This window comes from Monodelphis domestica, chromosome 8, assembly GCF_027887165.1.
Source record: "Monodelphis domestica isolate mMonDom1 chromosome 8, mMonDom1.pri, whole genome shotgun sequence".
NCBI lineage: Eukaryota > Metazoa > Chordata > Mammalia > Didelphimorphia > Didelphidae > Monodelphis > Monodelphis domestica.
In genome coordinates this window covers 13374770-13399137 of record NC_077234.1, presented here as the reverse complement: position 1 = coordinate 13399137, position 24368 = coordinate 13374770, and positions in this window count along the sequence as shown.

Here is a 24368-nt window from a genome sequence, read left to right as displayed (position 1 = left end):
TATGCCATTATCCCATCAGGCACCCAGAAATTTCCTTAAATGGACTAAAAGGAAAGAGAGAGAAAAAACTTTGAATTTTCTAAGAAATAAATATGCAGATAAATAAACTCTTTTATCACAAGGATCTCTCCAAATTATTAATTAGAATAAAAATGATGAATTTCAAAATAAAGCATTTTGGTTCTACTTCTGGGGCTTATAATGATATTTTGTAACTGATACTTGTATTTAATTTCTGGGTCACTTTTGTAGAATCACAGATGCATCCATCCAAGTGTATCATTTTATAGATGAGGAAATTGAGGTACAGAGACAAGAAGTAACTTGCTCACATCACCCAATAATAAGGGACAAGCCACAGATTTGAACCCCGGTTCCCTGATTCTAATGTCAAGATTGTCACTGCTACACAATACTGCTTCTCACCACAAAAAAGTCTCTGAATTATAAATGATCATCTTTCTGTCATAGCCAAGTAATTGCTATTTATATTCAAAATAAAGACTTGGCTGCCTCCTAGAAGAGAAGAGTCTTGGGGAATTCTTAGTTACTCTCCAGGTTAATCAAGAATATCCTGAATGCAGGCCCCAAGAAGAAAATAGACTTCTCAATTATTAATGTCAAAATATTCCAGGAAAAATTGGGAGGGTAGAAGGAAAGAAGGAAGAGACAGAAAGAAGATAGAGACAGAAAGATCAGAGGAGGAAGAGAGGGAGAGAGAGAGATAGAAACAGAGAGACAAAAAAGAGAGAAAGGGAGATGAGGAGAGAGAGAGAGAGAGGAAGAAAGAGAGAAAAGGGAGAGAGAAAGGGAAAGAAACAGGGAGGACACAAAGAGAAACAAATGAGATGAAAGCAGAGGAAAAAAGGAAAGTGAAGGAGAGAAGGATAAAATAGTGAGAAGGAATAGGAGGAAGAGAGGTAGAGGCAAAGAGCAGAGACAGATTCAGAGACAGAGAGAGGAGAGAAAAGTACAGAGAAGAGGAAAGAAAGGAGAGAGGCAGGATGTGATCTTATGGATTAAAATAGTTTCTATGAAGTCATTGTGCTTATGAATGAAATTCTGAAAAGAGGTACCAAAAACAGTGACAATGAGAAGGGGACAAAAGTTTGACATCTAAATTGATACTTCTCAAACTTTTGGGTATCAGGATCCCTTTATACTCTTAAAAACTCTTGAGGAACCCAAAGAGTTTTTATTTACCTAGTTGTATCTACAAATCTTTGCTATTGTAGGAATTAAAATGTCCTTGAATTATTATGAAAATCATTTTGATCTTGCAGACCTGCTGAAGGCATCTTGGGGACTCCCCAAATCACTTTAAGAACCTGTGGTCTGACACAACAATGTGAATGCATAGGGAACTCATCAAAAAAGTTAATATTTAAAAAGATATAAAGCCTATAGAAACAATGGCATATAACTATAATCCTATGATGTGTGTAGAAAATATGGCACAATCCAGTCAAGTCATTAGTCAACAGCATGCTCCTCCTAAAACAGGAACTTGAGGCCCTTGGCAGAAATTTCTCCTACAGGCACTACCCGAGATTCTACCCTGCCCTATTATTTTGGAGGCACAAGGAAAGAATTGACTGTCAATCTTTGCTTTTCCATTGTGGCCTATTATCCCCCCATGGCATGATTTCTGCCTCAGATAGATCCAAGTTGTTAAAATTCAGCCAAATCTCAAATCCGTAGTTAAACAATCAATTTGATTAAAGATAGCTATTACAGATTGCGACATTCACAGCTTTCCTAGATCTAGTATCCAAATCTCAAACCACATTTAAGGTTGGAGCCCATTTGTTTTCTCTTCTACCTCCTGAGCTGTAATAGAGATAACCTCAGCATTCATCATGTTATCGTCGATCCCTTATCTCCCCGGAAAGTTGGAGAGGAAGGCAGATAATTTAATTGTCAGCAGGTTGCCAGGCATGTAAGAATGGAAGAATACTGCAGGAACTTTTGATGATCTCTTGGTTGTACCTGAATGAATAAACAGGACAGAAGAATTCTCATGTTTAAGATGCTGGGAACTCTACTTTAGGGTCCCCAAACTTCAGTCCTAGAAACTGAAGGGGCACAGGGGCCACTGTGCATCTACCCAGCTCAATCATCTGTCTAAGTTGTATAGGGCAAAGGGTCCTGAATTTAGTGGTAGGACCAGAATTTAAACCCTAACTGCTATTTGTTATCTCCATGATTTCAATTAAGTCATCTCCTCTTCCTAGGTATCGGTTTCCTCATTTGCAAAATGAGGGGATTAGAATACATGGCCTCTGAGGTCTCCCAGCCTTAATTCTACATTCTTTTGATTCTATCCCTGAAACTCCAGTCCTAAAAAGGACTCCACTCAAATGTCCCAAAGGCTGACACTGTATAATATAGATTAAGCATTTTTTTTTCCTTTTAGAGTCACAAGATTGGCAGAGCAAGAGTTTCCTATACATATATTTTATCTGGGTTTCAGTCAAGCATTGGACCAAGTCTCTTATCTCATCCTTTGTTCAAGATAGAGAAATATGAGTGAGAATATTGTGCAGTTTGATGAACTTGAAAGTAAATGACTGATAGGACTCAAAGACTAGTCACAGATGGGTCATTTTCAACATGGATGGGACCATTTTTTCCCCACAGGGACTCAGGTACCCATAGTACATTTATCCATGACTTGTATAAAGGGAGAACGCTTCCCTATCAAATTTTCAGGTGATGCATAACTGGGAAAGAGAGCTCCACACTAAATGACAAAGTCCAAATCCAGTTAGATTTAATAGACTAGAATGCTGTACTGAATCTAATGAGATGGAATTTTCAAGGACTAACTTTAAAATCTTATGCTTTGGTTCAGAAAATTGGTTTCTCAAGTACAAGATGGAGTAGATAATGGCTAGAAAATAATTCACTGGGAACAGATGTAGGAGTTTTAGCAGACCACAAGCTTAGGATGAGTCAACAATACTTTTTGGCTGATACTTGGTATGTGGTCATAGATTTATCCTTTCATAGCCTCAAATTCTTGGTCTATAATATCAAGTTACCAATTCTCCCACTGTCAACTCTAAGTGTTTGCTCCGAAGGAAGCATTTTTCCATGCGTAAGATACCATATGAACAAGTTTACATCATTGTCATTAATATCGTCACCTCTAATCAGTGTTCCTGGCATGCTCATCTCTTCTCCTTTCTTCATGATCTTGATGGTGAATCCTCACCTTTGCATAGCCTCCTGATGGAGCATGTGAATTAGCTCTTTGCCCCTATGATGCACTTAATACCATCAAGATGGCTAGGTCATCCTACTACCTACGATGGCATTCTGATATATAAAAACATGATTCCCTGATCTAATCAATTCAGATTTTTTTTATGAAACCAGGACTTTGATCCCTGCCTCTGACCTGTATGTAGCCTTGATTAATGGGGTTCTTTTTACCAATGACTATCAGAGTTAAAGGGTACCCAGAATGACCTGCATCTACATATAGCCAGTGGCATATAAATGGGAAGCCAGCTATTTATAACTTCCCCCATGACCCCTCGGATCCTCTCCTGTTCAATGTCTAAAGTATTTTTTCTGACCAAAGGCTATTAAGGATGCATACACGCCTGATGACCTTGCTACCACCTGGAGTCTCCATAGTAGTTCTGGTCTAGAAAGAGTAAGCAATTCAGCTAACAGTTGCAGGCACACAGGTTTACATCTGGGGCTTAGCAGGTGAATTGAGAATGGCTGGAGGAAGTTGGAGTCCAAAAGGTAAAAGCAGGTAAAAGGTAAAAAGCAAGAGTAAGAAGTCCCCTGTTATCACTGAATACTCCCACTATGGAGAGGCCAGATAAGAAGTGGTGAGTAAAATTTCTTTACTGCCATTGACTACACTTAATAGGCTAATCAATTATTCTAGCTGTTTCCGTCTACACTTCCTCACTCTTCCCACTGAAGGAAATAAACCAATCCATTCTAAGCAGCTGCATCAGATGCCATGTCCCTAGCTCAACCTTAAATTAGATGTACCAAGTCCTTCCCAAGTTCCCCTCAATCGTGGATGAGCAAGACAATTATTTAATCCTTAAGATGTTGGGTCATGGAGGTGACAAAACTTTTCCCTCATACATCTGCTCTATGAAGCTGAGGAAAAACATAAGAGCCAACCTTCAAGTCTTCTACTAGTGCTACCCCAAGAAACCATGCTCCTGCTTCCTGGAGGGACATTGTGGGGGGAGGGATGGGGTTTAGTTACACTGTGGTTCTGCCATCATTGAAGGAGAAGTGGGCTTTCATCGACAGTGGCCCCACTGCTCTGTGACCCATTGCCTGAATCCTAGACACTAGGATTGGTTTCCTAACTTTGCAGGCTCTTTAATCATGATCTCAACACAGAATGTTCTTTATTCTTCCATGTCATGACTTGAATAATAGTCTCTTTCTCCACGAAGCATATTCTCTCCCTCTGTACCTACTAATTGTCTCTAGCCATCAGCAAGTTAACCATACCATCTGGTTTCTAAACTGGTAGAGGTCTGCTTAAGAAGAGGAAATATGCTGGAGTGATAGACTTCCCTATTATCAGAAATGCAATGATCCAGGACAATTCTGAGGGACTTATGTTAAAGGATGCTCTCCACCTCCAGAGAAAGAACTGTGGGAGTCAGAATGTAGATCAAGAAAGTCCATTTTCCACTTTAGTTTGTTTTTAGGGGAGGATTTTGGTTTTATATGAGTATTGTCTCACAACAATGACCAATATGGAAATACGCAGATGAAGGCATTCAAATTTCCACTTGCTTATTTGGGGTTTATGTTTTGGTTTTCTAAGATTACTTACTTTAAAAATGGACGATACGGAAATGTTTGGCATGATAATACATGAATATCCCAGATGAAATCACCTGCCAGCACTGGGAGAGGAAATGGAAGGGAAGGACGAAGGGACGGAGAAAAGTTCAATCATATAACTTAGGAAAACTTGTGTGGAAATTTGTTATAATGTGTAATTCATGAAATAATTTAATTTAAAAAGTAGAGAAACTATGTTGAGAACAGAGAAATTTTTAATTTTAATTTTTGTATTTATTTAGAATTTTTCCATGGTTACATGATTCGTGTTCTTTTCCTCCCCTCTTCTCTCCCCATCTTCTGGAGCTGACTAGCAATTCCACCGGGTTTTTACATGTATCATTGTTCAAACTTATGTCCATGTTATTCATATTTGCAACAGAGTGATCATCTAGTCTACATCCCCAATCCGATCCCCATTGAACCAAGTGATAAATCATATGTTTTTCTTCTGCGTTTCTGCTCCCACATCTCTTCCTCTGGATGTAGACAGCTTCTTTCTTATAAGTCCCTAGGGATTGTCCCGAGTCATTGCATTGTTGTTAGTGGAAACGTCCATTACATTCAATTATTCCATAATGTATCAGTCTCTGTGTACAATGTTCTCCTGGTTCTGCTCCTTTCACTCTGCATCACTTCCTGGAGGTCTTTCCAGTTCACATGGAATTGCTCCAGTTCATTATTCCTTTGAGCACAATAGTATTCCATCCCCATCAGATATCACATGTTCAGTCATTCCCCAATCGAGGGACACTCCCTCATTTTCTATTTATTTTTGCCACCACAAAGCACAGATATAAATATTTTTAAACAAGTCTTTTCCCCTATTATCTCTTTGGATTACAAACCCAGCAGGGCTATGGCTGGATCAAAGAGCAGGCAATCTTTTAAAGCCCTTTATGCACAGTTCCCAATTGCCTTCCAGAATGGTGGGACCAATTTACAAATCTACCAGCAATATATTAAGTGTCCCAATTTTGCCACATCCCCTCCAACATTTATTTTCCTTTGCTGCCATATTGGCCAGTCTGCTAGGGGTAAAGTGGTACCTCAGATTTTTTTTAAATTTGCATTTCTCTAAATCAGGCGGTACTTAGAACATTTCTTTTCAAGTGCTTATTGATAGTTTTGATTTCTTCATGTGAAAACTACCTATTTATATCCCTTGACCATTTGTTGATTGGAGAATAGCTTGAATTTTTGTAAATTTGACTTAGGTCTTTATATATTTGGGAAAGTAAACCTTTGTCGGAGAGTTTTGTTATAATTTTTCCCCAGTTTGTTGCTTTTCTCCTAATTTTGGTTGCAATGGTTTTATTTGTACAAACACTTTTAAATTTGATATAACCAAAGTCATTCATTTTATACTTTGTAATATTCTCTATCTCTTGCTTGGTCTTAAATTCCTTCCTTTCCCACAGATCTGACAGGTATACTGTCAGAATAATTATTGAGTTCTATGTATGACTAAATGCAAAAGAAGAAGGAAATGAGACTTGTTTTGAATTCAGTGGTGGATGATCTGGATTCAAATCTTTCCTTTACAATTTGTTACCTGCATGAATTAGAGCAAAAGACTGGGCCTTAATGGCTTCATTTGTAAAAAATGCAAGAGTTGGAATGTGACTTATAAGAATGCTTTTCACTTTAAATTTATTTATCATCAATATCTTCTGCCTCTGGGATTTCTCTAATGGGAGAGTTGAGTGGAGATTAAATTTCCATTTAAGGAGGCATTCAGGACAGCCATCTTTTCATTTCCCTTCCTGGTGGAACTCCTTTGGAATTCCTCTTCCCTTCACACTAATTCCCTTCCCTTCTCTTTCTCTTCAACCACTTAACAGTTTCCTTTTGTGTTATCTTCCCGCATTCTCTTATAGGTTCCTTGAGAACAGAGACTGCATTTCTTTCCTTTTTGTATGTGGATTCCTAGTGCTCAGTACAGTGGCTGCCACATAGTGGGTGTTTAATAAATGCTTCTTGACTCTTCCTTGACTGACTGATCTAATGAACACCAAAATCCTTCCTAAGGCAATTAGAGAAACTGCTAGATAACTGAAACTTTGTCTAATGAAGGCAATGAACATTAAATATTCTAGGCAGTAGTGAAGGTCTAAATTAGCCTTCATTTAGACACTCATCCTGAAACTCAATGTCTCTTACTCCATTAAAAAAAAAAAACATTGTTACCTATGATTGCAGCAGGTCATTTCTTAAAGATGTTTAGTATTTTAACCACTCCTGGGACTAAAAGAATCAAATTGGCAGAAAGGACTAAAATTGTTAAGGTTCTTCAAAGCTATGGGGTTTTTTAAAAGAAATAAACTGCATTATCCCAACTAATGAGTATAACTTAACGAAGTTAAGGTTCTTTCAAAAGTGGAGATTTCCAGTAATTAGAGCTATTTCTAGAATGATAGGAATACTTATAAGATGGATAATGGATATTTTCACTCCAATTTCAGACTACTCAAATCACAGCACATTAAAGCATCTAATCCAACTCTTTTGCTTTACAAATAAAGAAACTACGGAGGGATAGAAATTTGAAGTGATGTGGCAAAGGTCACAAGTAAATGGCGGAACTAGAACTGGAATCCAAGTCTCACGGTGTTTTACTTAGTTCTTTCCCATACAAAAGGAAGAAAGAAAAATGAAATCATTGTGGAATCTCAGAGTTGGAAAGGCTCTTAGTGGTTTCTTAGGTGGAGTTGTACCTACAGAGGAATCTCTTCTAGAAAGTAGTGATCTAGCCTTCATCTTAGAGAAGCCTTAGGAACCCAGAGCCTACTTCCAAGAGCAGTACACTCCACATTCGGAGAGCTCCAATTGTCGGGCAATGTCCCTTTATCAAACTCCAATAAATATGACTCTTTCTGACATCTACCTATTCCTTTTCATTTTGTTCTCTGAAATCAAGATGAACAAATCTAATCTCTTTCCCAAAAGATAACCCACTAAATACCTGAAGACTGAAAGACAGCCAATAACTATCTATTATTTATAATATACTAAGAGGTAAAAAAAAGGAATGTTGCTTTAGGCTAAAATATGTAGCTCATCTTTTTTGTTGTTGTTACAACCTGGCTCAGTCACTTTGATTACAGGACCTCAAGCAATGAACCCCAGCTATGGCCTCCAGCAATGGGGTTGATGGAGAAGCCAATTATCAGTAAGGATATTCTGCCTCTGAGCTAACTGGGAGGAGATGGAGAATTCTAGAAGGATAGTTCCACTCCTTTTCTGTTGTTTGGGGGATTAAGAGGGAAAAGTGGCTCCTTAAACTCTACCCTTCTTAGAGATATCGACTCATTACATATAGCCTAGGGATGGTGATCATAACCGTAACCCTTCCCTTACACAGTCACCAAAAGGCTCCACTGAAACGGCACATCCTTTGCTATTTGGACACTAGACTCTTGGAATTGTACTTTATTTCAGATCAATAAGTTCCATTTCAGAAATCTTCATCCCATTATGGTGCTCCTCTAGTGATTGACAAAATTGGTAGATTGTACACCCAATAAGGACACTGACGTGCACACATAAAAGTAGTAAATATTTCAGTAACCCGCTCAGTTGTATGAATTGGGTCAATCAATGATCTGCTATTACTGAAATTTTAAGAGATGAGAAATGAGGGTTATTCCAGGTAAAATGGTGATCTGAGGCCTTCCTTCCTTTTGTTCATATATCAGAGAAGATTTTGGCTCACTCTTCCAAATTTTGTGCTTCAATGAAGGAGTTATAACCTTCTGAATTAAAAAAAAAATCTCACATCTAGTGAGCATCCCTCTCTCTCTCTCTGTCTCTCTGTCTCTCTCTCTGTCTCTCTGTCTCTCTCTCTGTCTCTCTCTGTCTCTCTCTCTCTCTGTCATCTCTGTCTCTCTCTCTGTCTCTCTCTGTCTCTCTCTCTCTCTGTCTCTCTCTGTCTCTCTCTCTGTCTGTCTCTCTGTCTGTCTCCATCTCTGTCTCTCTCTCTGTCTCTCTCTCTCTCTCTCTCTCTCTCTCTCTCTCTCTCTCTCTCTCTCTCTCTCTCTCTCTCTCACACACACACACACACACACACACACACATCACCCCAGTTTCTAACTTATCACTTACTTCATTCAGTCTCTGACCCATTTTCTCCTTCACACCCAGCTCAAATGGATATTTTATGTGTCCTTCTGATTGTCATGAATTCAGTGATAATACAGCAAGCTTTCTGAAACCACTAAAGAGCACAGAGGAGCCAGAGTCACCTACACAATCTCAGAAAACAAAGAAAAAACTCCTTTAGGACAGGTCTGATAAGTGAAAGGAAATGAGAAAATTTAGGGCAGTGAAAAGATGACACTCTAGAGTCAGAGGACCTGTGTTCAAATTACACATCCAACACTCACTACCTATGTGACTATGGTGTCATCATTTAATTAGCCAGAACCCCAGTTTCCTCAATTATAAAATTAAGTAGATGTTCTCTAGAGGTCCCTTCTCACTTTAGATCTATGATCTAATGACCTCTGAAGATCTCCCAATCCATTTTTAGATTGATCAAAACTGTGAGTCACAGAAAGGGTCCGTGGAAAGATGAAGAGTGAATACAGGAAGGCATCAAATATTACCCACGAGGAATTACACATCTGAAGTGATGTAAAATCTGTCTTTAGAAAGATATATGATCAGAAAAAAGGTAAACCAATCATGCAGTGAGTGACAGACAACTAATGAACTGATGGATACCCCATTGCTAGCACAATGCCCCCATCGTTTCAGAAAACATAGAGGGAGGCTCCAAGCACATTGATGACGTGGATGGCATGGACAAGATTCACATATGATGAGAGTGTGTGAATGGATAAGTGTCAGGCAGTCATAGTGCACTAATTGAAGGCATACAAAGTGCTAGGCTCTGTGTTAAGGAAAACAACATGGCCTTTTACCCTCAAGAAGCTTACGTTCTGATGGGGGAGAAAACATATGCCCATGTAAGTTACATATGGTATAAATAAAAGATATACTCAGAGGGAAGGACAGTGTGGAAAAAGAGGAGGTGGGTCTGGGAATGTCTTCTGAAAGAAGCCATGTAAGCTAGGAGGTAAAGATGAGAAAAAAGAAAATTACAGGTATCAGAGACAGCTGGTGAAAAGAGGCAGCATCAAGAGGAACAGCAAGATTAGTATTACTGGATCTTAGAGTAATTGGAGGAGAGTAAAAGGTAAGAAGGCTGGAAAGGGAGAAAGAAGGTAGGTTGTGAAGGATCACTCAGAAGCACCCACATTGATGAGATCATCAATTCATTGAAGACCGTTGCATAGAGTCAATATGTTAAATGGTAAGTCTGTGACTTCGTGAGAGTGAAATTTTAAACTTTCATATCATTGTAAAATCAAAATAGCCCCAAATATAAGAACCACTTCCATGAATTTCAACTTCATGATGGAGGTGATAAAACTTTCTCATGGCTCTCATACTCAAACTCACAAATATGGATTCTATAATAATTCCATATTATCCACTGCTGTGGATAATCATTTAGAATTTACTGCTAATGTTCTTTAAGCAATTATAAAGAACTATTAAAATGTTTTCTCATTTCATAATTTTTTTTGCTTTTTCTAGTGGTCTATTCTAGGGATGGTATCAAAAGAAAAATGTATTTTTTATACATTTTATATACTTTTTTACATTTATATACATTTTATACATTTACATATATATAATATACAAAATATTGAAGGTAATTAAAATGGATCCAGATAAGACTGACATAATTGGATCTCAGTGATTCTATGATGACTAGTTATAAAACAGTTAGCATGAGTTTCTGAGGCATGAAGCAAAAAGATGGCAAATGGCATATATTATGTTGGACAAAAAAGCAATTGGGGGATTTTCATTGCTTTGTTATGCTTCTAGTGCCTACTAAAATTAAATAGGAAAATACTGAGAAATAACCATTTTTAAAATGTTTATTTTTAAGTATCCATTTTAAATTATGGAATTTTGAATAATTAAATATCTTTACCAATAGTTTCCAAGTTATTTTAAACTGTTGTCCCTTTTTAATGCCCAGTTTCCAGGCATTTATTTTGAGGCTAAAAAGAAATAGGTCTCTGCAAATGGATATGGAGGAATTTTCTAAACCTGATATTTCATTGTATGAAGAACTCCATGTGTGAAGATGTTCTCTACTAGTGTTTATCTGCAACTTATTCTTTTGGGGAGTTTTCTAGGGCATTCTATAACTTACTTAGCATAGGTCATAGTCAAGTCTTGAATTCACATTTTTATTTCGGTTTCATCCTTCGGTCCCCTTTCCCATTCTATTATAAAGACACATTTGAAGGTCATTATATATGAAACCTAAGAGAAAACCCTTTCACAGAATGATGGAATGTTGGCTCTGGAAGTCACTTTCGAGTCCATCTAGTCTAAACATCCAGGCTTGCCAAACTAAACTCGTTGCCCCCGTCTGACAGTATTACTAGGAACATTCTAACAAGGAGTCGTCAAAGAGGTTGACATTGACTAGTCTGATTTCATCAAAAATCTAGTCTTTGTGGGTTTTGCTGCCTAATATCCTTGTGGATAAGCTGAATTGACAGGTTTTGATATTGGCATAGTCAAGAAATGACCTCAGGTGAAGGGAAATCTATCTAATGATTCAAACTGTCCAGAAAATGTGACAGAGCACCTTGGGGGCTGTGAAGTCCTCCATCCCTCTGGGTTTTCAAATTGGACAGCCAATCCTTTCCTTTGGGGCTGGGAGGGTAACACTCTACCCCCTCCTATTTCTTGGAAGGTAAAAAAAAAGATGTCACTTTTTTTTTTTTTTGTATTTTGTACTTTGTAGATCTGGTAGAGAAAAGTGTGAAGAAATGAGCAAGTCTGGCTAACAATAACCACCAAGTGGCCAAGTGACTGATACTTCTGGAAATGACTCGCTGTGATGTTAGTGAGATCAGGGGCTTCATATCGCAAACTGAAACCATTACTTGCAAATTTTCTCTACCAAAACAGAAGCACCAGCACTCTCATGGCAGGAACTGACTTCCTTGTCAATGCATTTCTACTACTTAATGCTTCCCACTGGATATATCTTACACACAGTAATGCCTACCTGCTGGGGCAGCTAGGGAGCACAGCGGATAGACTGCTGCGCCTGGAGTCCCAATGATGAGTCTTCCTGAGTTCAAATCTGACCTCAGACATTTACTAGCTTGGGACCCTGAAGAAGTTATTTAACCATGTTTACCTCAGTTTCCTCATCTGTAAAATGAGTTGAAAAAGGAAATGGTGAACCATTCCACTATCTCTGCCCTAAAAACTCAGAATGCAATCATGAAGAATTGGATATGACAAACATCTGAATATCAAAAATATCTACACGCATGACTGATTTTACCGAACTATTAAAATACTCTTTCCCCCTCCCTCTCCCTCTCCCACCCCTCCCCATTTTCCCACCTCTCTCACACATACAAATACACAATAAATTTAGTTTTTATTCATTTAAATTTCTTCATTACATTAAAATACCCAAGTAACTTCCTTCCTTTTTTCCCCCCATTAGAGAAGGCATCATTTGATTAAAAAGATGTATATATATGTGTTGTGTGTGTGTGAGTCTTATTTCTATTTACTAGGTTTTTTCTCTTTTTTTTCCTTTTTTTAACCTTTTCTGTCTTGGAATCAATACTGTGTATTAGTTCTAAGTCTGTACAGGAGAGCAGTAAGGGCTAAGCAATGGGGGTTCAGTGACTTTCCCAGGGTCACACAGCTAGGACGTGTCTGAGGCCAGATATGAACCCAGGATCTTCTGTCTCCAGCTATCCACTGAGCCACTTAGGTGGCCCCCAAAAGTTATTCTTCAAACAATATTTGTGTTGCTATAAATAATATTCTCTTAGTTCTGCTCATTTTACTATATTTTTAAAATTTACTTTCTATTTTAGAATTAATGTTAAATATCAGTTCCAAGGCAGAAGAGTGGTAAAGGCTAGGCTGGGGGGGGCAATGTTTAGTGACTTGCCTGGCATCACACAGCTAGGACATGTCTGAGGTCAGATTCATTTAACTCTTCATAATTTCCTATAGTTCTGGCCATGTTCATTAAAAATTAACTTCCTCATCAGTTCTTACAGCACATTAATATTTTGTCCCAAACATATGCCACAACTTGTTTAGCCACTCCCCAATTTTTAGTCATTTCTTCAATTTTCGGTTCTTTGCTGCCATAAAGAAAGCTGCTATAAATGTTTTAGGACATAGAGTTTCCCTTTTCCCCTCAGTCACCTTAGGAAATAAAACCTACTTGTGGTATTGCCGGGTCCAAAGGTGTACTACAGTTTTGTAATTCTTTGGTCATAATCCCAGATTGCTCTCCAAAATGGGTGAATCACTTCATTATTCTCATCATTTTCCTAATGTCAAATCGGCAGTGTATTAGTGCCCTTGCTTTTCCTCATCCCTCCATTTATCATTTTGCCCTTTTGTCATCCAGTCCCATTTGATAGGTGTGAGATATCTCCAAATTGTTTTGATTTTCCTTTCTCTCATCAATAATGATTGAGGGCATATTTTTCATATTGTTATTTATTGCTTTCATTTCTTCATCCAAAAACTCTCTGTAAGTAGCTTTTGACCATTTGTTCATTGAGGAATGGCTCCTATTGCTCTGAATTTGACAAAGTTCTTCATAGAACTATATAGGTTGAGGCTTCGTTAACTTGTCCTGCAACCCTTTAGGACTCGAGAAACCCCAATAGTTTTGGCAGTATTAAATAATTCTCATTCAGGTTTATGAAGCAACTTACCAGAAATGCAGAGCCGATTTGACATTAGGAAAATGATGAGAATAATGACCATAGTTCTAGCAAAAACAATTAAAATTATGTATTTGTATCAATGTATTTAGAAATGTAAATGTACTTAGAATGTATTTAGAAAAGAAAGCCTTTGACCAGATAAAACACCCATTCCTGTTTAAAGGGGGGAAAACACTGGAAACCCTAGCAATAAAAGGAGTTTCCCTCCATATAAGTAGTTCTTATCTGAAGTCAAGAGCTAGTATTGTTTGTAATGGGGAAAGCTGGAGAGCTTTCCAATAAGATCAGGGGTAAAGTAAGGAAATCTATTATCACCAGTGTTATTGACTATGGCACAGTACTATTGCTATCAGAAATCCTAGCTTATAACAAGAAAACAAGAGAGAGAAAGAGGAAGAAGTTGAAAGGGGTTCAATACTAGAGGAGAAAAATGCAAAGCTTACACATGGCAACAGACATGGAAGAAGTTATCTAAAGTAGATATACTCTGGTTAAGGAGTAAATGCCTTCAGGCTTAGAAATAGGAGGTCCTAGGTTCAAATCTGGCCTCAGACACTTCCTAGCTGTGTGACCCAGGACAAGCCACTTAACTGCCATTGCCTAGCCCTTATTGTTCTTCTGCATTGGAACTGATCCTTGTATCATGTCTAAGATAGAAGGGATGGATCAAAAAACCAAACAAACAATGAAAGCCTCATCCTTCATTGACCACCTTCTTCTGTAAGACTGATGTGTGGCTTTGGAATGTTGGCTGAAATTCTTGGATTTTTCCCTAAGTAGCATCAAAACCATAATTTTCCTTTCTTAAATTCCCCACCACATTTCTGGAATCTTGGGAAAATCCTGTCTGGTGCAATGAAAAGTGCAGGATTTTTGGACATGCACCACATGGGAATTTGTCTTCCTGTCATGTGTGTGTGTGTATGTGTGTGTGTGTGTGTGAGAGAGAGAGAGAGAGAGAGAGAGAGAGAGAGAGAGAGAGAGAGAGAGACAGAGACAGAGACAGAGAGAGACAGAGAGAGACAGAGAGAGACAGAGAGAGAGAGACAGAGAGAGACAGAGAGAGACAGAGAGAGACAGAGAGAGACAGAGAGACAGAGAGACAGAGAGACAGAGAGATGAGGGTTTTGTTTTTAGGATTTTGTTGTTTCAGTGGGAGGACCAGGTGAGAAATGTTAAATGTTCTAAAAGCACAAATACATTTTAAAAATCAAATAAGTGAAATTCTATTCAATCTGGAGGTAAAGATTAATCTTCATCTCTTTCACTAATTTTATTAGTGTGACCTTGGGGAAGTCACTTAAGTTTCTTAGGACTCAGTGTCCTTAGCTATAAAATGAGGAAGTTGAGTGAAATGGTCCCTGAGCTCCTGACCAGTGCTGGCTCTAGGATTTTTATATGAACATAGAGTCATTGACTTCATAGGACTTCTATGACAGGAAGAGCTTTCAAAAATCTCCAGTTATTCCCAAACATACATTTTCTAGCTCTTCCTTCCTATTTTTGTTGGCAGCTAGGCTGGCTCCATCCATTTCTGTGGCCATGTGTAAGATTTGGACCTTTCTCCTCTAGTATTGAATCTCTTTCAACTTCTTCCATTTTCTCTGCCTTTCAGAAACACCACCCTTAGTCTAGTAAAACATGAAATACCACTTAGGGCTCAAAATGAAGCCAGCATTATAGGTGAGGGGAAAGTTAAGGCAAGTATGCAATAGATTGGCTCAAAAGTCTTAGTGCAGTTTTAAGCAATACACTAAGCAATACACTTCATTCCTGTTGGTGGCCTGTGGGGGCATATCTTAGTTATCAGACACATCAGTGATATATAAAAATATGCATGTATATGTGTACATATAATTAAATTAGAAGGCCTTTAAATGAAGAAAACAGCTATATTATTTTTCTTCATAAAAAGTCTTTTAATTTCATGAAACACAACTATATATTTTAACATTTGGTAATCATTTCTAGCTTTTGTTTGGTAAAATAAATAAATCAACACTCTACCCATTGCTGTGAAAGTCATCAATCTGATTCTTTTCTAATTTTCTTTTATATGGTATGAACCATATTTAAAAATGAACCATATTTAGGTCTTCTATCATTTTCAATCTATTGTGATATGTGGAGTAAATTATTGTTATAAATCTAATTTCTTCTACATTGTTTTTCATTTTCCCAAGCAATTAGTGAATTTCTCTTTGGGATTGATTGGACATTGTTTTTTTAATGTTAGCATTTTTCATTCCTAATTGCCTTTACTCTCTTTCATTGATCAAATTGTTCTACTTTTTTTAAACTTATAATAGATCATTCATTTTGATGATTTTTATATTATATTTTGAGGTTTCAAAACACTGGTCTTTTTTAGTCCTACTTTTCTATCATTATTTCCTTTGACATTCTAGATTTTTTATTATCCCAAATGAAATTTATTTTTATTTTTGCCTGACTTTTTGGTATGATGGTTTAAGTGTTAGAGCATTACATTTATAAATAAATTGTCATAAAATTATCAGGTTGACTATATAAAAGCGATTCACCCATAAGCATCAAAAATACCTCTAAGCATTTCAGTTGGTCTTTCTTTTTTATTTTTACTTCTTTCAGGGGTATTCTGTGATTGGATTTGTACAGATATTTACTGTGCTTTGATGGAATGACATAGATGTTTTATTTATTTCAAAGTTACTGTGCATGTACTTCATTTAGATATCATTTCCTCTTCAATTTTGTTATCACACTTTAGAATGTTGGTGATTCTTATTGATTTATTTAGTAATGGGCTACTTAAGCTATTGCCTCTATTGACTTCTTTGCAGATTCGGTATAATTTTCTGAGTAAATTCTCACAGCATCAGCAAATTAAGATGGTTTAGTCTCCTCTTTGCCTTTCTGCCCCTTGAAAGGAAGAAGTGTTTCACTCTTTGTAATCATATTTCCACCACCTAAATACTTGACACAGAGGTTCTTAAAAATACTTGCAATGAATTCTCTTACCTCATTGCTATTGCTGGAATTTCTAGAATTATTTTTTTAAATTAGGTTTATTTATTTCATTAATTAATTTAGAATATTCTTCCATTATTTCATGATTCATGTTCTTTCCCTCCCTCCCCTCTCTCAAGCCCCTCCCACAGTCAGCAAGCAATTCCACTGGTTTTTTCATGTGTCATTGATCAAGATCTATTTCCATATTATTTAATTTTATGTAATCAAAATTATTCATTTCATATTTTGTATTATTCTCTATCTCTTACTTGGTTTTAAAGTCTTTCCCTTCCCAAAGGTCTGACAGGTATTCTATTCTATGTTCACCTAACTTACAGTTTCCTTTTTTATATTTAAATCATTTCCTTCTTTATATTTGTCATTCCCCATTCTGAATTTATCTTGGTTTAGGGTGTGAGATGTTGATCTAGACCTAATCTCTCCCATACTGTTTTCCAATTTTCCCAGCAGTTTTTGTTAAATAGATTTTTGTCCCCAAAGCTGGGATCTTTGTGTTTATCATACATTATCTTACTGAGGTCATTTACCCCAAGTCTGTTCCATTGATCCTCCCTTCTTTCTCTTAGCCAGTACTATATTATTTTGATGACCACTACTTTGTACTACAGTTTAAGATCTGGTACTGTTAGACCCTCATTCTTCACATTTCTTCATTATTTCCTGAGATATTCTTGACCTTTTGTTCTTAAAAATGAACTTTGTTATATTTTTTCTAATTCAGTAAAAAAAGTTTATTGGTAGTTTAATAGGTATGGCACTAAATAAGTAAATATGTTTGGGTAGGATTGTCATTTTTATTGTGTTAGCTCATCCTACCCATGAGCAATTAATATTTTTCCAATTATTTAAATCTAGCTTTAATTATGTGAAAAGTGTTTTGTAGTTGTGTTCATATAATTCCTGTGTTTATCATGGCAAATAGAATCCTAAGTATTTTATATTGTCTAGGGTGATTTTAAATGGAATTTCTCTTTCTAAATCTTGTTGCTGAGATGTGTTGGAGATACACAGAAATGCTGATGACTTATGCGGGTTTATTTTGTATCGTGCTACTTTGCTAAAGTTGTTGATATTTCCACTAGCTTTTTAGTTGATTCTTTTGGATTCTTTAAGTAGACCATCATATCATCCACAAAGAGTGACAGCTTGGTCTCCTCGTTGCTATTTTAATACCTTCAATTTCTTTTTCTTCTCTAATTGCTACTGCTAGTGTTTCTAGTACAATGTTAAATAATAGAGGTGATAATGGGCATCCTTGTTTCACTCCTGATCTTATTGGGAAGGCTTCTAGTTTGTCCCCATTGCAGATGATGTTAGCTGATGGTTTTAGATATATACTGTTTATTATTTTTAGGAAAGACCCTTCTATTCCTATGCTTTCTAATGTTTTCAATAGGAATGAGTGTTGTATTTTGTCAACGGCTTTTTCTGCATCTCTTGAGATAATCATGTGATTTTTGTTGGTTTGCTTGTTGATATGGTCAATTATGTGGATGGTTTTCGCAATATTGAACCATCCTTGCATTCCTGGTATAAATCCCACCTGATTATAGTGAATAACTCTCATAATGACTTGCTGGAGTCTTTTTGCTAGTTTCTATTTAAGATCTTTGCATCTGTATTCATTAAGGAGATTGGTCTGTAGTTTTCTTCCTTGGTTTTTGGTCTTCCTGGCTTTGGAATCAGTACCATATTTATGTCATAAAAGGAATTTGGTAGAACTCCTTCTTTGCTTATTCTGTCAAAGAGTTTGTATAATATTGGGATTAGCTGTTCTTTTAATGTTTGATAGAATTCACTTATGAATCCATCAGGCCCTGGGCATTTTTTCTTAGGGAGTTCTTTGATGACTTGTTCAATTTCTGTTTCTGATATAGGATTATTTAAGAATTCTATTTCTTCTTCTGTTAATTTAGGCAGTTTACATTTTCATAAATATTTATCCATATTATCTAGATTGCCATATTTGTTGCCATATAATTGGGCAAAGTGGTTCTTAATAATTACCTTAATTTTCTCTTCATTATAGGTGAGATCACCCTTTTCATCTTTGATACTGTTAATTTGGTTTTCTTCTTTCCTTTTTTTATTAGATTAACCAGTATTTTATCTATTTTACTTGTTTTTTTTTCCTCTAAAAGTACCAGCCCCTAGTCTTATTCATTAATTCAATAGTTCTTTTACTTTCAATTTTATTAATTTCTCCTTTCATTTTTAGGATTTCCAACTTAGTTTTTATCTAGGGATTTTTCATTTATTCTCTTTCTAGTTTTTTTTTTTAATTTGCATGTCCAATGACGTCTTACCTCTCTGATTTGTTGATATATGCACTCAGGGATATAAATTTTCCCAAGTACTGCTTTGACTGCATTCCATAGATTTTGATATGTCTTCTCATTGTCATTCTCTTCAATTAAATTATTAGTTGTTTCTATGATTTGTTCTTTAACCAATCAATTCTGGAGAATCATATTATTTAGTTTCCAATTAATTTTTTATTTGCCTCTCCTTGTACCCTTATTATTTTGTTGCATTATGATGGGAAAAGGTTGCATTTATTATTTCTGCTTTTTTTGCATTTGTTTACAATGTTTTTATGCCCTAATGCATGGTCATTCTTTGTGAACCCTGTGCTCCTGAAAAGGTGTATTCCTTTCTTTTCCTATTTATTTTTCTCCACATATCTATTAATTCTAATTTTTCTAAGATTTCTTACCTCTTTCTAATTTAATTTTTAGTTTGATATATCTAGATCTGATATAGGAAGTTTCAGTTCTCCCACTAATATAGTTTTACTATCTATTTCCTCCTTCATTTCCACTAGTTTCTCCTTTAGCAATTTTGATGCTTTGCCATTTGGTGCATACATATCAAGTACTGATATTTCCTCATTGTCTATATTGACTTTTTTCAGGATGTAATTACCTTCCCAATTTCTTTTAATCAGATCTATTTTTACTTTGTGTGTTCTCTGAGGTAAAAGTGTGGTGCCCTCAGCCAGCTCCTGAGAATTTAGAGATTGTTCCAACCCTCCCTCTGTCTCTGGCTTGGTAGGTGGTGTGTGGGAGAGGTGATCAGTTTACACTTTGGAAGGTATAATTTTTACCCCCTTATAGTATGGAAATGATCAAACCCTGCCTACCTTCAAGGCTGTGCACAGCCCCTTTCCTCGTCTGATTTTGATTTTTGTCCTTTGAGACACTTTGCTGTGATCGGTAGTAGGAAGAATGGTGAAGTTCCTTCTACTCCATAACCATCTTAGCCCTGACCTGCCTAGAATTTTTTTAAGATAAAAAAAAGTTTTGTTTTCTTTTGTTAATTGGAAAGCTTCATTTTGTTCTAAAAATACTTTCTAACATATTAAAAGAAATTACTACTTTATCTATGTTTTTGGATCTTTTAGAACACATAAATGTTGTATTTTTTCAAAGATTTTTTCTACAAGATATAGTCATCTGATCTTTAATATTTTTGTTTTTACCAATTATATTTTCCTAAAAATGAACCATACCTAGATAGATTTCAGATATTTTCATCTCTTCTGTGATTAGTATTATTTTTAATTTATACATTTTTATTTTGATTTGTTTTTGACTCATTCATTGTTCAGGATTTTTTATTGCCTCTATTTAGACTTCTGTCTTCATCGCCCTAGGATTGGCTATTTTATCGCATTAAGATCAACAAAATATGTGCTTAGATTTTTTTATACTGAAGTATAAGGTATATTTTTATAAATGTGTCTTGCAGTGCTATGATTCATATATATATATATATTTCATATAGGTGCACATATATGCTATAATGATGTCATCATTCAGAAGATGACACATATTCATTTTTTTAATGTTTCCCTTGCCATGTTGTTTTTAATCTTTCTGTAATATATTCTAGCTCTAAGGGAGGAACATTAAAGTCTCTGATTATTTTGAAAGCTACTATCAATGGCTTTTTGAAAATGAATCAACTTTGCTGTTTTCCACTTGGTACACAGGTTTAATATTGATATTGCTTCATTGTTTATAATTAAGTATATGATTTCCTTTTTTAGCTTTGTTGATATTGTAAATATTTAAATAATTTGTTATTTTGTTTTATTGAGTAATATGTAACTTTTAAAAATTCACCTAATGAATAATGTTTTTTCTAGGTTCTTAGTTTTATTTTGTCTCTGTGTATGAATGTTTTCTTTTTATATGTGCTTTTTGTAATTAATAGATATCAGAAATTTTGTTTTCTTATCTATTTTACCACTCTTTTCATTTTTGTTTAATACTTTCACATTTAATGTCATGAGAATTTGGTTCAGAGTTTGTATCATTAGTTTAGATTTTTTAAATCACTTTTCTTTTATTGAAATCAATATTTTATCTCTCTTAACTAGTTTCATTTTTAAATATTTTGATGATACTAATTCATTCAGTCTCTTTTCTATTTTCGTAACTTTTATTGGTTCTAAGGCAGAAGAGAGGTAAATGCTAGGCAGTTGGAGTTAAGTGATTTGCCCAGGGTTACACAGTTAGGAAGTGTCTGAGGTCACATTTGAACTCGTCTCCCATCTCTAAAGTTGGCTCTCAATCCAATAAACCACCTAGCTGCCCCAACCCAGTCTCTTTTCCACCCACATCCATTTGCCTCTCCTTTGACTAGTTTTTTGGGGGGAAGTGTTACTTTTCTAAATAAAATATAGACAAAGAAATCAATAACTTATCTATTTCTTCCCCTTAATTTTCCTTTTTCTTTGACTACTCAATTAAAGCGGTCACTAAAAATCTGTTTTCCTCTGTTCTCCCTCTCTTTTCCTCCAGAATAATATATCTCATTTTTCCCCTTCATAAATATATTTACCTTTCCTGGATACGTGTTGTTTGCAGAGCTTGCAAGTCAAAATTTCAGCTATCTCCTGTTTTTCTAGATATCTCCAGTGCTTATCGTTTGATAATAGTCTTTTTTATTTCACTAAGAATTGATGATTAGGGTGACATTGACAAGGTCAGTAAATCTGAATTATATTTTGAGCTCTTTTGTTTTTAGTACATACACTGGATCATTTCTATGATTTCCATGATTATGTAAAAGATATGTTATTCAAATGTTCTTTCCTTTGTATCCAAGTCTTTCTCTGGGTCACTTCCAGAATTTGTTGATTGCCATTGAAATTGGTGGATTTAAGGACTATATGTATTGCAGTTTGAAGCACACTGTTGCTTTCTTGAGGGCAATCTGTGAATTCTTTAGATCTGTACACTTTGTTATCTATATTCAGAAGTGGTAGGCAAATCCATAGCTCTGCATTCTGGTATCCATCTTTTGGTATTTTTCTGGTTCCTCTGGCAGATTGATTATCCTTAAGGTACCCATGTCCACGTTGTATTCAATCAATTACTTTAGCTTGTTTGTGTATTCTTTAACCTTATTGGCTTTAACAATTTCTTTTTTATCTTTTCTTCAAGATTTTCCTCTACTTCAGTATTTGTCTCCTACTTTCATCTTTTTTTTAAATATACTTCTTTGGAAAGAATTTTCATCCTGGATTCATTTTTATTTAATCTGTTAATTGACTTAAAATTCCAACATTGCTATGATTAATTGCTCTTTTTGTAGATTTTATTCCTCCTTTGAACCATGGTGGAGTTTTTCCATTGCTTGAGTTCCATGTTCTCTTGGGAGTCCAGAAGACTTGATATTCTATCAGGAATTGCTTCATTTTTCTTTGTTTTATAATGTTTGCAGAAAGAATATAATGCTTTCTGAAGCTTTAACATATATCTATCCCTCTGCCTCTTTCTAAGCCCTTACCTTCTGTCTTAGAATCAATACTGTATATTTCTTCCAAGGCATAAGAGTGATAAGGCTAGGTAATGAGGGTTAAGGTCATATAGCTGGGAAGTATCTGAGGTCACATTTGAACCCAGGACTTTCCATCTCTGGGCCTGGTTCTCTATTCAGTCACCTAGCTGCCCCCAATTGTGATTTTCTAAATTCCCATTTCATTGAGCTTTTTTGTCTCTTTTATTATCGTGCACTTTCTGACTTTTTCCCTTTTGCTTGTGTTTGTACTTCCCTGCAGTTGAGCTGCAAAGCTGTTATAGCCTCTGAGAGTTAGGGGATTGGGAATTCACAGACCTGGTTTCCTGCTCTGAATAGCTTCTTGGGTGGGATGGGTGGGGGGCGGTTATAGGATTGACCAGGTCAATCCCCTTTCCTTTAGGTCTAGTACATTCACACATACTTTGTTGTTCAGTTGTTTTGGGCTCTTCATGACTACATTTGGAGATTTCTTGACAAAGGTACTGGAGTGGCTTAAGATTTCTTTCTGCAGCTCATTTTACAAACGAGTGACAGAGAAACAGAGTTATGTGACAGGTCCAGAGTCACACAGCCAGTAACTACTTTCATTTCTCCAGGCTTTATCCTGGAGAACTGACTCCAGTTCTCTATCTACTGAGGCCCACATCCTGCTTATACCAATTTCTCCCTGGGCTCACGCTTCCTTTCTCCTCTTTATTAGGATGAATCAGTCCAGATTTCTTTTTTTGAGGGAGGGGGCGTAGGAAAGACCCCGAGGACCTCCACCTATGTACAGGGTATTGTCAGAAAGCACCATACCTCATAGTAGGACAGATTCAGGGTCTACCTGCTTTTTGAGGCTGAGGAAAGGCTCTAGTAGAATCTTTGCAGCCACTTGGGATCCCCAGATGAGCTCAGGAACATCCTGGGTCCTTATACTGGAGGAAGGGCTGCAGTAAAGAGTTAATTATGATGAATTAAAGAGCTACAGTGTTAATGCCCAGGAAGCCTCATTTATCAGGGTTCTTTCTTCTTTGTCTTGTAGGCTCCGTTGGAATTCTCCTACGTGTGGAGCGTAATTCCCTAGTTTTAGAGTTTACATGTGAAAATAGCGGAGAAAACCTAATTTCTCCAGGATTTTCAGCCTGGGTGGCCAGGGAGCCCGTTCTACTTCTTTGCTGATTCGCCCTCAGTCCAATTCCTACAGTTGGCCCCAAGGAGCAGCTTTGCTTTCCTCTCTGGAATCTTAGCTGTTTCACAGGCTCCATCTGCAGGTAAATAGCTTTTAGGCACATTTCAGAAACCCGGGTGAATGTCTTCATCACTGGGCTGCTCCTAGGCTTCCTCCATGCCCTCGGATTCAAATACAATTTGAAAGTGCAGTCGAACTCCGCCCTGTCAAAATCCCCACAATCAATGGCAGGTCAGCCAGACTTTTGCTTTAGCTTTCTCCCTTCGAATTTCAGTAGATCGCCAGGAAGGAAACTTCCTCCAGTAGTGCAGATTATCAACCACTCTGCAATTTAGAGGGTTCGAGTGTTCCTAGAGGCACCAAGAGATCAGGGGACTTGCCCAGGGTCTAACAGTCAATATGGGGTGGAAGTGGCATTTGACAGTGTTTATCATCAGATTCTAAAATAGGTTCCCTCTCTTCTAAGTTTACTCTCAAGTGTATAATTCATGCTTTAAACTTTGGGGAAAGGCTTTTTTGGGGGGAGGGTAGGTTGTGGGGGGCTCCTTTTAAAGCATTGAACCTATTTAGGATTTGGAGCTATGTTAGCTATCCTGGGCAAACTGTTCTCTTGGGAATGAATAATGGGCAAGGGCTGAATGTAATGAAATCCGTAAGAAACCCTTTCGCAGCTTTTAAGGCAGAAAAGGCCGGGCTCCTTAGCAACGCGATTCTGGCTCTGA